This window comes from Ruditapes philippinarum, unplaced genomic scaffold (genome assembly GCF_026571515.1).
Source record: "Ruditapes philippinarum isolate M1 unplaced genomic scaffold, ASM2657151v2 ctg327_1_1_1_1, whole genome shotgun sequence".
Lineage (NCBI taxonomy): Eukaryota > Metazoa > Mollusca > Bivalvia > Venerida > Veneridae > Ruditapes > Ruditapes philippinarum.
Window position 1 is genome coordinate 226624 of NW_026851725.1, and position 13000 is coordinate 239623.

The following is a 13000-nucleotide window of genomic DNA, read 5'->3' on the forward strand; positions in this document are numbered from 1 at the left end:
TGTTCATTTTAAGAGGTATAACATGGGCAAAGACATGTTGAAACAGAAATGTGATGGGTGTTTAAAATTGTAATGTATACCACAAACAGATAATATTTTTCATTAATGATATATTTTTCGGTTAGGTTTTAAGGTACACAAACCCTGTACAGGCCATACAGTTTCTGTTCAGGTTAACTTGTGAAGAAGGCCTACAAAGTACTTCCAAGCATTATTTCAGGCTGGAATGGGCAATCAAGTATAGCTGCAGACCTAACATTAAAAATTTTGCTGGTAGGATGTGAGAATGGAAAATGCTGGCATGATTTGCATTAACAGCAGTTTCAACCACAATTACCTTAATCATTTTTCCTTAAAAAAACCCTTTATTTGGAACAACCATTTTTTTGTGAAAGCTCCTTATTTGGTAAAACCACTTTTCCTTGAAAGTCAAAGACATATAGACAAATACCAAGACAGGGTCAAGATTATTAACCAACAACTTGCTGGGACAGAAAGTGATGAGCCTTTGCCACCAGTATAGAGTCAGGCTAGTCTGCACATCCCTGTAGGCTGACCAGGCTCTATACTGTTGGCTGCCGGACTTCATCCTGACATTCCCAACATTGATAATGGACAGTTCCAAAACTGAAAGCTGGACAAGTCTGTTTAGTTAGGTTGCTAAATAAGCTCAGATATTTTTTTGTTTTGTTTTGTTTGATCAGTATCATGAAAATCTAGCGCTTATTTAAGGACAAAATTGCTGAAAATCAATTCTCTTCAGTGAGGATAGGGAGTATTTGCCTGAATAGCGGTAATTTTGCATTTAACCGGAGTAATTTGTTAATTTCATCAATAAGTCAATCAATATATACTATCAGTTAATTACAGCTTTTCCACATGCATGAATCCTGGACACAATATCTGGCCAATCTTGCTTTTTAACTCACAATTTCTTTATTCAGGTTTTTTTAGATACTCCAGTGACCTGAAAACTCTGTGACAAAGACTCTGGCAATTACTGGCAGACAGTTTTGACCAAGATGTTTTCAGAAGAGTCAGGCATATCTAAAAGAAGGAAAACAGCGGTTGGAAGGAAAACAGCGGTTGGTTATGACAATAAGAAAACACAATTGCAGCAGTAAATATCTGGTGAATTTATGTGCATGATTTATTCTGAATATATGTTCACAAGGGAATTGAAATCACATTTATGAAAATCTTTGATATTTCTAAAATGTTTAAATGATACCAATTTTGAAAATGGATCTGCTGTAGGCTACATGAATGTTGCGTTTTTCTCAAACGACTGATTTCTTCTAATGTTTGCCTGTGCATGTTCTCTTGGGTAATTAAGGGGCTTGGGGGAGATGAAGAACTAAAGACAGGGCCCTCTATGCTACACCAACAACTCTTATAATGATCAGTTGTAAAAATATATCATTGATTTTGATTTACTTGCCAATTATCAAAAGTAAGATTTGTATTGAAATAATTAGAAGTAAGTGCAAACAAATTAAAATAGCTCTTTGAGGGGCAGCATAATTTTTTTACCCCAGGCTAGACTGGTTTTGGTTGGTATATTTATGATTTCTTGAATTGACAAAAATCTTTGATTGTTTCTTATGTACTTTAAAAATGGGAAGCATTTGAGTGATAAATTAAAGAAATCTTGTGGCTGAATTATTATAACAATAACTTCCCTAATGGTATTGTATTGCCCCTATAAAACAAATGCCTTTAAACTTAATGAAAAGACGTTTTCTTGAAAGGTGAAATAGTTAGCTGGGGTATTTTTTATGACTAAGAAAGGAAAACATTTCATTTCATTCTTTGTTGAGAGCAGATTTCTCATTGTAAATATTTAATTTATTTCTTGATGAAAATGATAAAAAATACAACAAACAAAGTCTGAAATTCTGTGAATATTAAATTTGTGGTTATAGTATTTTTTTCTTTCTTTAATCAGTTTCCTAGCAAATTTCAAATGGACATTTATCAGATTCAATGTAAAATTATTTTTTTTAAGAACACCTCCATGGCTCATAATAAAATCCATTCAAAACCCCACAAAGACCCTGGACTCAATTGTGAATACACCCAAGCTAAAGCTTTTCTAAATTCCTCCATCTCCCAGCAAATGTTCATGAACCTATAAGGTTCATGTGAAGTAAAACGCAGATATGATTTCAGTTAGGTTAGGGCAAACAGTCCTATCGGAATTTGAAAATTTCAAAATCCCGAGGATAAATTATAATGTCCTTTTCCCATCATAAACAGATTAAATGGGTCCCAGAGTTCATTTATACAAATCCGGTATATCAGCGGGTCCTCTTTGACAGCCGAGGAAGGTTCGTATACTTTGTGCCAACACTAACATTTAAGATTTTGGTATATTTTAACACATTGAATATATGAAATAAATGTAAAACATTGAATTAAACAATTTGATGCAAAATATGGTAAGATTTTAAGTGATAATTGAGAAGTCATTTGATATATAGAAATTGAGCATGTTTATGTTTGAATCTTATTTGACATGTCGGGTATTTGCATTTATTAGATTTATATGTTTTAATTACAGAAAGCAACATTTATAGAAAAAATGCATAATGTTGAAAAGTAATTAAACAGTTTGGTGTTTTTTGATGGCTAAAGATAAAAGGACACTATGTTTATTTCAGTAGGTGATATAGTGAATTTTGACTGAGATGAGTTTAAAAGTTTGAACTTGTCCTCCCATAGATCACCGACTCTTTTGTCAACAGTCCAGACATTAGACATAACAATATGCACCTCTCCCCCCCACACCCCGTCCTCTCTAATGCTCTTTGATTTAATGTTACATACATGCACTCACTAAAAGCTTAAAACTGGGCAAACAAACATATTTGACTGTCCCCAACAGCCTTATTGTACACCTAAAATGTTAACTTTTCAGGAAAATGCCTATTTCTTTATTTGGCAGAAATTACAGAGCAAGAAACAAAAACATTATTCTTTACTCAGTTTGATTTCAAAATGGTTTATTTGCCAAGGCGGTAGAATATGGTTTATGAAATGCATGCCAGTTTTATCGGTTTGTATACTTTTACATTAACAGTATGTCAGAAAAAGGAAGTGTACATATTACGAGGCATTAACGTTTAAAAACTTCCAAGCTTATTTGGTTTTTAAGGTTTATTTTAAAAAGTGGCACAAGTTGAAAATGTTTATTGATCGAATCATTGATATTTTGCAAAGTCATTGTCTTACTATTTAAGGCTCAAATTGCTTCTATTGTGTTCAACTGAATGTGCTCCTAGGTTTAATGATTTTGCAAATCTGATTATGAAACGTTTATTCAACCCACCATTACTGAAAAGAATTACCCTTTTCAGTGAAAAAATACATTTATTTTAGCAATTTGTTTCCGTCAAATATCCAATGCATGATATATGTATTTCTATATGCTAAATAACCTATCAAATTGGTTAGGTAATTACGTTAATGTTTTGAGAGAATGTAACACCATGGGTGGGATGTTGTTCCCCCAAACAGTTTAAAGCCCCACAAATGTTCACTGAAAGTATTATTTTGATGAAAATTGCCTTTTTTTACAGTAATATGTTGAACATTTGTCAGTGTTTATAACTTTACACCCCAAGTTGCACATTTGGTTAATGAACTGGTTAGAGATATGGGTCTTTCGGTAATAACAGATGCAAAATTGTACACATCATCCTAAATTAAATTATTTTCAATTGTATAAATGATGGCTGATAAAAGCAAGGAAATTTTGACAACTTTATCTTCAAAAATGCGTAAGAAACTCAGCGATTTCATAATTTCTCAAGAAAATTGAAGAAAATAAACCACCTATTTAAGTAATTAAAGAATTACCTATATATGGTCATGCATCATAGAATTCTAATCTATTGAAATGTTTCAAATTTTTGAAAATTTAAGAACGCCCTGTCTCCAAAGTCAGACATCACCAATTTCACTTGAAGTACACTAAAATGACACTAACTTTGTTTGTCTGTCTGGTATTACAAACTAAATATGAGTTGATAGAAAGTTATTTCTATGAACAACATTGCAAATAAAAAAATGCTCATAAAAAAAATCTTAAAAAATGATCTCTTAAAGATACATTATTCCATGACTATTACCAGCAAATTAAAAGATAAACTTGTAAGTTAGTAATTCAATAAGTATTTCGATATATATTTCATGCTATATGGTTTCTAGCAGTCCAAACAATGCAATCTCAATTCATAGATGAACTATCCGAGACTTCCATTACAATTCTCCTCCAATCAGATATCTTGGAATAGGATTCTGCCCGAAAGCTCCACTAATCCCCCATATTTTCTCTCCGTCATTCTTAAGATCGCAAAATAAATATTTTCGTACAATCAGCCATTATCACCAGAATTTAATAAGATTTTCTGCCTCCTGTTTTCAATACACAAATTTCCAATCGCATAATGCCGACGATCAGATCGTCCATGAAAGCGAGCCTTGTGATAAGACCAACGAAAAAAAACCTCGCAATATGGACATCTTTTCTTCCATTGAAGTTTCTCTATTATATGTAGAAGTCACATAATGGAATCTCAGCGAGATCGATAAAACTTTTTCATTTTTTTCGGAGAACAATTTTGAAATAGAAAATTGGTTCTATTATCAAGATAGATTGGCGCAACCCCAAACATGGAAATAATCAGAAATTTTAATAAATGACGGTAGGCCGTAGAAATTACACAGCAAGTGATTTACTTAAAAAAGTTTCTGGATATAAGGATGATTTTTGAATAACCTCCAGTCTGAATGAACAGATACAAATAAAGACTGATGATCAAATAGATGCCATAAAATAGGACTCATAAAACTATCTACTAAATAATTCAAAACTTAAAATCTCATTCTTTGATGAGCAAGCAATTTTGGTGGTCTCAAAAAATGTAGACAGACAGAAATTATTTATAGCATAAATAATTATTTCATGGAAAAAGAAATCGGATATTATTCATCAACTAAAGGAATTAAAATGATATAGTGAAATATTAAAGACAAACTTAATGACTTAATTGCTTTTACAACGGCAGCTAGAAAGCTTTAATGAAGCTTATATTTTGTTAAATCCATTACTTTTGATTTAAATTTTTATTGTTTCTAAATAGGGAAGAAAATTTCTACATAGTCATTACAGTAGATTGTTTTATCCCAACTATAATCTATTAACTTAATTCCAGCACTTTTTATGGTCTTGGAAGTGGTTTTGCGCCCGAAATATTTAGCAACTGCTATAATGTCACTACCAGCTTTTAAAATGGAAGCATTTGGTGTCAACGGCATGCTAAACACCATCAGGGTCTTAACACATTGTAAAACACTCTCCTTTACGACAGTTTTATATTTCACGATCAAGTTATAATGGGAGAGCTATACAAGATGGGCTTTAAATGTGTGCATTATTATGCTACTCAACATACAAACAGTGTGTTTTATAGGAAATATGCATGTTTCTTTTATGATGGGGGAATTATGAGGCAGATCAAAGCTGCAGACAGCAACAATTTGATCATAAATCTGACACCAGCCACTTCATAATTCTGCTATAACTGTAACACGTTCATTGCCTAGCTTATACTTAATACTGAAGATGTAAAATATGATATATTGCAAATGGTCAATGAAGAAAAAATTAAAGATCCCATTGTATAATCAAAAGAAAATAAAAAAAAAAAACACCACAAAAGCTCAGAAACCTGCAGATATGACTTGATTTGTTTGTATCTTAGAATAATAGGGATTTCTTTTTTGTCATGATACTCTTTTTTTTCAGAGCATTTCCTGTCATTTTGTTATCAGTTGGATAAGGCATTTGAAGAAACTGTTGTCTTTCAGACTGTTAAAGCAAGCTTTGCTGAAAGTGTATGATTAAAAAGGTAAATCTTTTCTTAAATGTCAGTATTAGAAAGTTTGCTGTAATGTTGTTTCAAAGTGACTTTTTTCAGATGCATGTTTTGAAGTATTTGTAACACCTGTCACATTTAATGATAAAACATATCCCCTATTATAAATCTGGTGTATTTATAATTGAAACTGACATAAACGTTTATATACATTCAGGTAGTTCTAGCTTATTGTAACAGCTTTTAAAACAATTATATTTTTTATTGATACATATATATATGTATTAGATTATTAACACAATACTGAGGTATACGAGTACTTGTGTTAACAATAATCAACTGCTCCTCACTGATGTATATCTTAATGAAAATTCTGATATGGAACAACCAAGCCTGTTGTTGTTTTTTTTTTTTTTTTGCCAACATAAAGACAAATTTAAACCATACAGTCCTGGCAACCATTGAACATACAAACATGCATTGAAGAAATAATGTTACAAAAAGTGTTTCAGTGAAAGTGTCTAAAATAAATCTTATTCTGTGTGCTACAAAAGGCCATTTCCTACAGTTGATATATGATATGTATCTACAGAGACATTGCCATCACTGGTATCTATACACTTTTTTCAATTTGTCAATATAATAAAGAAGAAAATGGGGATTGTTTTTGGTGAAAAATAAACAGTATCAATTTCCCTGTTTGTCAAGCACTTTAAATCCCATGCTCATTAATGACTGATGATTTTTTGTACACTTGTCTGTAATGTATTTGCTTAATAAGTTTATTGCACACTGTTATTATTATTCTTTCCTCATGCAGTGGTTATATTGGCATGGCTTATCAGACAGCTGATACTATCACTGGCAAACTGGTTAATGAGAATTAATTTCTATTACAAACATTCAATCATGTCTCCCATCAAGTGGTGATTAGCATATTACATACAAAACAAACAATCTATTACAGCGGGTATCTTCAGTGTGTAATCAGGTACTGTTTACATTACAGCTGCAGTCATCTCATCTACCATTATTGCTTCAGTTGCACTCACCCTGATTATATCTCAGTCCCTCTTTGTTATGATTGGCTGAGATCATTATCAGTGGTCATTTTCTGGTCAGACTTGTGAGATATGACCATGCTGACCTAGACTGACCTCAGTAGGAGGCTTGGGCTTATCAGTGATTTCCTTGTGATGTGTGTGTTTGATGTCCCTACCACAATGCAAGATTGGAATCAAGTCAGTTGTGATGTATAAAGACATGCAGTGATACCATCTTTGTATATTGGAACTCCCTTTGTTTCCCAAGACTTAAGTTTCTCAACCCCCTCCAAACAACAGATATTGAAGGCTTTTTACATTGATGTAAACACATGGTGTTCATAATGGAGGGCAAACAGTGTTTCACTGAATGAAAATATTAAAACCAGCTGTAGTTTTGAAATGAAAAAAATCCTGTTTTGTATTAAAATAAAATAATCATTTGTTTCTTGTAATCAACAGCTTATTTTTCATTTCCCTTGCTATTACAATATAGAAGTGCATCAAGCTTCCTCTCTGTTATTCAATATTGTTTACAGAAAGTGAAAAGGAAAGCATTTTTAAAGGAACATAATTTTTTAAACTTGTATATTATGAGATTAGAGTTTATTTACACAAGTTTTCAACTGAAACTCACAAGTTTCAGATAAAAAAAACCTCAACCAAATGTTTTCCTTGCCAACCTTTGTATGCTTGAAAAAATTATGTAACTTAAAGTACAGAAGACACTTAACACATTCCTGCCCTAGTCATTTTATTCACTGTGTGTTCTATTAGCTAACCAAATTTTCTTATAATTTTGTTTGAAGTTACCAGAGCAGATAAATTTCCTGTATAGTCCCAATTCTCTGTTTCAGTGAGATAAGAAAAGAAAAATCATTTTTTAACTTCCTTGTAAAATTGCAGTCCTGGAATTAATGCACCAAGTCTCCTGTATGAAGATTTTTCTTTCTATAGCAATTGGATGAAGATTGATGCCAACTTTAAACCTTACTGCCATCACTTGTTATCTTTGAATTCCAAACTTGTTGGCTCAAGACTGATCTTTTGGACCCCTTTATCTGTTAAGAGGTAGCCAAGTATTTTAAAACTGAATCATTCAGACTTAAAATACCATTGTTTTCATTTTTCCCAAGACTTTCAGAGTCTGGCTAAAGGTTACTGAGATTATACCTGGAATTCGCCCGTAAATCAGTTTACAATTATAAGATGAGTTGAATGATGCAGGAAAATTCACTTGAAATTTAAATTCAATACTATAACTACTGTATAAAATGGTTCTTCTCAATCATTGGTTCACCATTTAACTATCACATTCAGTATAAACATGCATATTCAGTACCTTTTTGCATTCACCATTGAATTTTATTCAGTATTAAATTTAAGCATACTCATTCAGTATAGAGAATATGCATTTAATACTTATCATAATGCATTCAGTTTTAAATTTTTGCATTCAGTATTTACCATAATGCACTCAGTGTAAGAACTTGCATTTAATAGAAACCATATGTATTAATTATTGATTATGTGTATTTAGTATTATTCATAAACTAAAATTATAAAATATATGCAAAAGCAATCAGTATTGAGCATATGCGTTCAGAATAAACTTGTACATTACATTACATGTATACATTATTACTTTATCTAAAATTGCTTTATCTTAAAATATTGCATTAAAAATAGAGCTGTCATTAATAGAAACAATGTCAGTGTACTGTTTTGTCTTTCAGTGTTGGGGTTTATAAATTTATGCCTTCAGATGTATTGACAGGTGTAATGGAGCTCAGATGTAATGGAGCTCTAAAAATGAAGGATACCAATAATTTAGATCAGTGGTTCAAACATGGTTTATTTATTTATTTGTAGACAGCAACTAAGTATAAGCAGTAGAAACCTTTTAGAATTGTGTACTTTAATACATTGTAATGCTATTTATTTTTTCATCCAAGTTTTGACCTACTGTAAGTACAGTTATAAATTCTGAAAATGTCAAGCTATTGTCAAAACTATCTTCTCATATGTACAAAATAATGGTATAGGAAAATTACAGATTCATATAAATGAAGATCACTTTGTGGTACAATTGGCCAACATCATATGTCTATTCAGTACTCTCGCATCTATGTGTGACACTTACATTCATATGTGACATTTACCCCTATACACCTACAACAAAATCAGCTGGGTCTTAACCATAGAAAAAAGAATCCATTGACATTTAAAATGATCTCGAAATAAAAGCACATACACAATTTAGTTTATTTTTTTTAAGCAGTGTTTTGTTTTTCATTGCATTTAGGTAAAGTTATGTTATTTAAATGATTGCTTTTTTTCTTATATGAAATTACAGGATACAGTAACTGTTTCTAAAGCAAGTTATTTTGAAGATTTGTAGCTGAATTTAGTTCATATATGCCAAAAGCAATATCATAAATATTACTGAATACATTCACAGCTTTAAGATATCAGTTACATGAAACAAATCTGATATCAAGGTCTTTTGTTTCAGTTAAATTCTTTCATTTTTATACCCCCTTGATGCTGAATTTACAACATGTTATTGAAATTTCTTGGAAGTAATTGTGTTTAAAGATCATTGTCTCTAAAGGGGAACAAGCAATGGCAATTGAAGCATAAAATAGAGTAAATGTGTCAAAAAAATCATACTGTTGGTTACTTCAACATGTTTTTTTCCCCACAAGTTGTAATGAGTGGGTGAACATACAAGACTAACAATTGCTGTGAACATATGTTATCCATTCCCTGCTTGTATCAGGAATACATAATATTGCCATTTTTTATTTAACTTGTCATTTAGTCATGTTAAAGTTAGTTGTACATCTCACCTCTAAATAGAACATTATGACTTAATTTGATAAAATGCATTATAGCAAGTTCTTTGTCATATGAAATGTCATTTTTTAAAATTTCCTTACATGCTCTCTGTTTTATTTTTAGGTCAAATTATGTGTTTCAGAAACTATTTCCTTAATTAAAGTAAGCTTGGTTATTTTAAATAGTTCCATAGTTTTCAGTTTTACAAACTTTTGCACTTTTATTGTCTGCCAAGTATTATCTGTCCTTTAAATGAACAGTTTGAAACAGAAACAGACAAGAATGATTGCAGCAGTTTAAAGCAATATGTATTTTCAAATAAATCCAATCACCATCACGTTCCACTAGTTTCTAAACAGGAATGAAAAAGAAGAAAAACGCCACATTTCTCCAGTATTTCCAGCATTCAAATCTGAAATCCATTACCTGATTTTTTGTAGTTTCTGTGTTTTAGAGAGTATTTGTAATTTGTGTGTTTTGAGAGTATACTATTGAGAATTCCAAGGGTGTAATTTGGCATGTCTTCCCATGTGCTAGAGCTGTTGACAGTGTAATGAGGTGGGCCTATTTCTGTAGATGTTGATTCCTCAAATACCAGATGTTTGAACCATAACACAGAAGGCCAAGAGGTTGGGGGCACTAACAAGGGATTGAATTAGAAATTCTAACAGTTAGTTTTATTTCTAACAGATATGGGCGTTTGGTTTCAATGTGAATATTCTGGAAACAACTTTGAACAGGTATCCAGTTAACACAGTTAACAGTATTAGCCTTTTTGTTTATAAGAATTCACAGCTGTGGTAAATGGTATATGCTGAACAGTAATTAATTCCTATATTATATTGAGCTATTATTTTTTCACAGGTTTTAACCTTGATTTTATGAGTCATTTTAGACATTAAACAAAAGACAGGGTCCTCTCAGAACAATGAAATTTAATTTTTGATGAAAAGATCATTTTAAAGGTACCATATATTTTATCATTCATTATATTACCCCAGAGGTAAAAGACCAGTGCATTTATTTTATCCTGAATTGCACAAGTTCTCAAACCAAGTGCTATAAAAGTTGCTGAAGGTTAATGTAATTGTGATAGGGTTTATGATTTGTAAGACAAATATTAATAATTTGACAATTCATTGATAAATGACCTATATTTTGTTTGTTATTTTATGTAATTGTTAATTAACAAAAAAAATATTACAAGTTATAAATTGGCCTTAAGTTCACATGTCCCAGCAAAAATCAAATTGTCATGTCAAAAAGAATGAAACTGCTACTTTAGTCTGACCATTTATTAACAAATAACTGACTTTGCACCATATATAACACAAGAAACTCATATAGAAAATGTCTTGGACATTTCAGAGTTCATTATATGTTTAAAGGTTCATACACCTGGAATACAAAACATAAATATACTGATTTAAATGTAACAAAATCTTATTTCTCCTGAATTGCACTTACTTCACTCTGTAAATTTTGCTTTCTTAAAATAATTTTTTTGACCTGAATGGTTTTCTCTTCCAAAAACAGGGTCAAAAGAAACCATTAAAGAATGATTCAGGATAGTAATGTTACCAACCATTCAACTTAAAGCATGGGTGAAGAAATTTGTCACCAGTCTTTAAGTAATGTTTTTTTGGCTTCTAAAGTTTGTTTCAAAAGGTGTTGAGACTTGACAAATTTTTGAGCTTTGCAACTTTTATATTTTTTAATTGTGGTAGTCTGCAAGACCAGTTGAGCAAAAAATATCTAAGTGCAGTTAATCATTTCAATGAAAAAATAAGTCTTAAATCTCGAAATTTGAGCATTAACTTTGTTACACTTAAAAAAGTAGGCAAAATGTATTTATTTTTCTGGTACAAAGCAATGAACTTTGCCTGGCATGCAGCAATACAATAGGCTAATTCTTTTAGCAGCCTAAGATTTTTGCATACTAAATGTACACATTTACTACTGAACTTTTAAAGTACACTCAAATCTTATAAAAAATAATATTTTTATTAAGATAAGAATGAAAAGTTTTGGTCAATGTACCTTAAGAATTAGAATACAAAAGTGATTTCCGTTATTGTTAAGTTCACTTTCAGTAATACTTAACACATAGAAGATAGAACTTTGCCGACAATAAAAGGCTTATTGGCATTGCTGCATGTCAGCCATATAAAAGAAATAAAAAGATACACAGCTCACCCATATAACAAATGTGGAATAAAATAGCAGTATATTATTAAAAAGTGAGAGAGAGTATACAATAGTTGATAAAAAGACATTTTAAAACAATATAATATTTTGCAATTGTACAAGAATGTAAAATGTCAATTGTTGAAAACATATTTACAAAAGATATATATCTAAAAAGCGATATAATGGTACTCAAATGACAGAAAATACATTTATGAACTGCATTTAAAATGGCACTAAAAGTAGAACGACTCAAACCATTAGCAAATTCTTTCAATTTCTCTTTTTAAAGCAATTAGATTAAAGTCTTAGCACAGTTGTTGGGGCTGTCTCAAGTCATTCAAATAATTATGTTGATGCTATTGACAATTGCAGGATTCCTTTAAATTTGAAATGTTTTATTTTGTTATACCTTTTTTGAAATTTATGGGTTGTAATTTTCTTAAATCATGATTAGTCAAAAAATTTAATTTAACAATTAATTTGATATTATTTCGCTGTATTTTATCTATTTAACATATCAACATTTTCTTTGGCTTTTTAAGTACTAATCAATCAGCTATAAAATATCTAGTTGCATTAAAAAGACTTAATAAAACGAATAATGAGAAAGAATTAGCATCAAGTAACACTGAGCCTGCAGCAAAAAATAAAAGCTGCATCTGTAGTAATAATAAAATAACAAAAGTTTACAAAACAGAAAAAATGGCACACTTATTTGAAACAAACTATACAATTTTTAGTACAAAATCCTATCCTGAAGGATATCAAATGGCCTGCATATCTGCCTATAACAGTTATTATCTGAATATAAACGACTATTTAACTGGGCTAATGAATCCTAGTGTTGAAATTTAATTCGAAACAGAGTTGCAGGTATAATGTAATGTAACAAAAAACGTAAAAATAATGTAAAATCCTTTGATATACCTTTTTGTTGGCAAAATGGCACTTTTTGTTGAGAATTTGCATCAGTAATTGCAGGTATTCAGAACAATAAAAAGATAACAAATAGAATTATTATTATTATTATTAGGTTCTTTCAAA

At 30.8% G+C, this 13000-nt stretch overlaps 1 protein-coding gene and 1 long non-coding RNA gene across 3 annotated transcripts in view; one reads left to right on the forward strand and one right to left on the reverse strand.

Annotated features, from left to right (window-relative positions):
- Positions 1-3851, forward strand: part of LOC132738235 (uncharacterized) — an 83751-nt gene extending 79900 nt beyond the window's left edge. The window contains exon 15 of the long non-coding RNA XR_009626843.1: positions 945-3851. This is a non-coding gene — a long non-coding RNA (uncharacterized LOC132738235). The remainder of the gene's footprint in view (positions 1-944) is intronic.
- The window catches only part of LOC132738218 (homeobox protein Meis1-like), a 126364-nt gene that overhangs the window by 80295 nt on the left and 33069 nt on the right, over positions 1-13000 (reverse strand). The gene's annotated exons all lie outside the window — the stretch shown is intronic.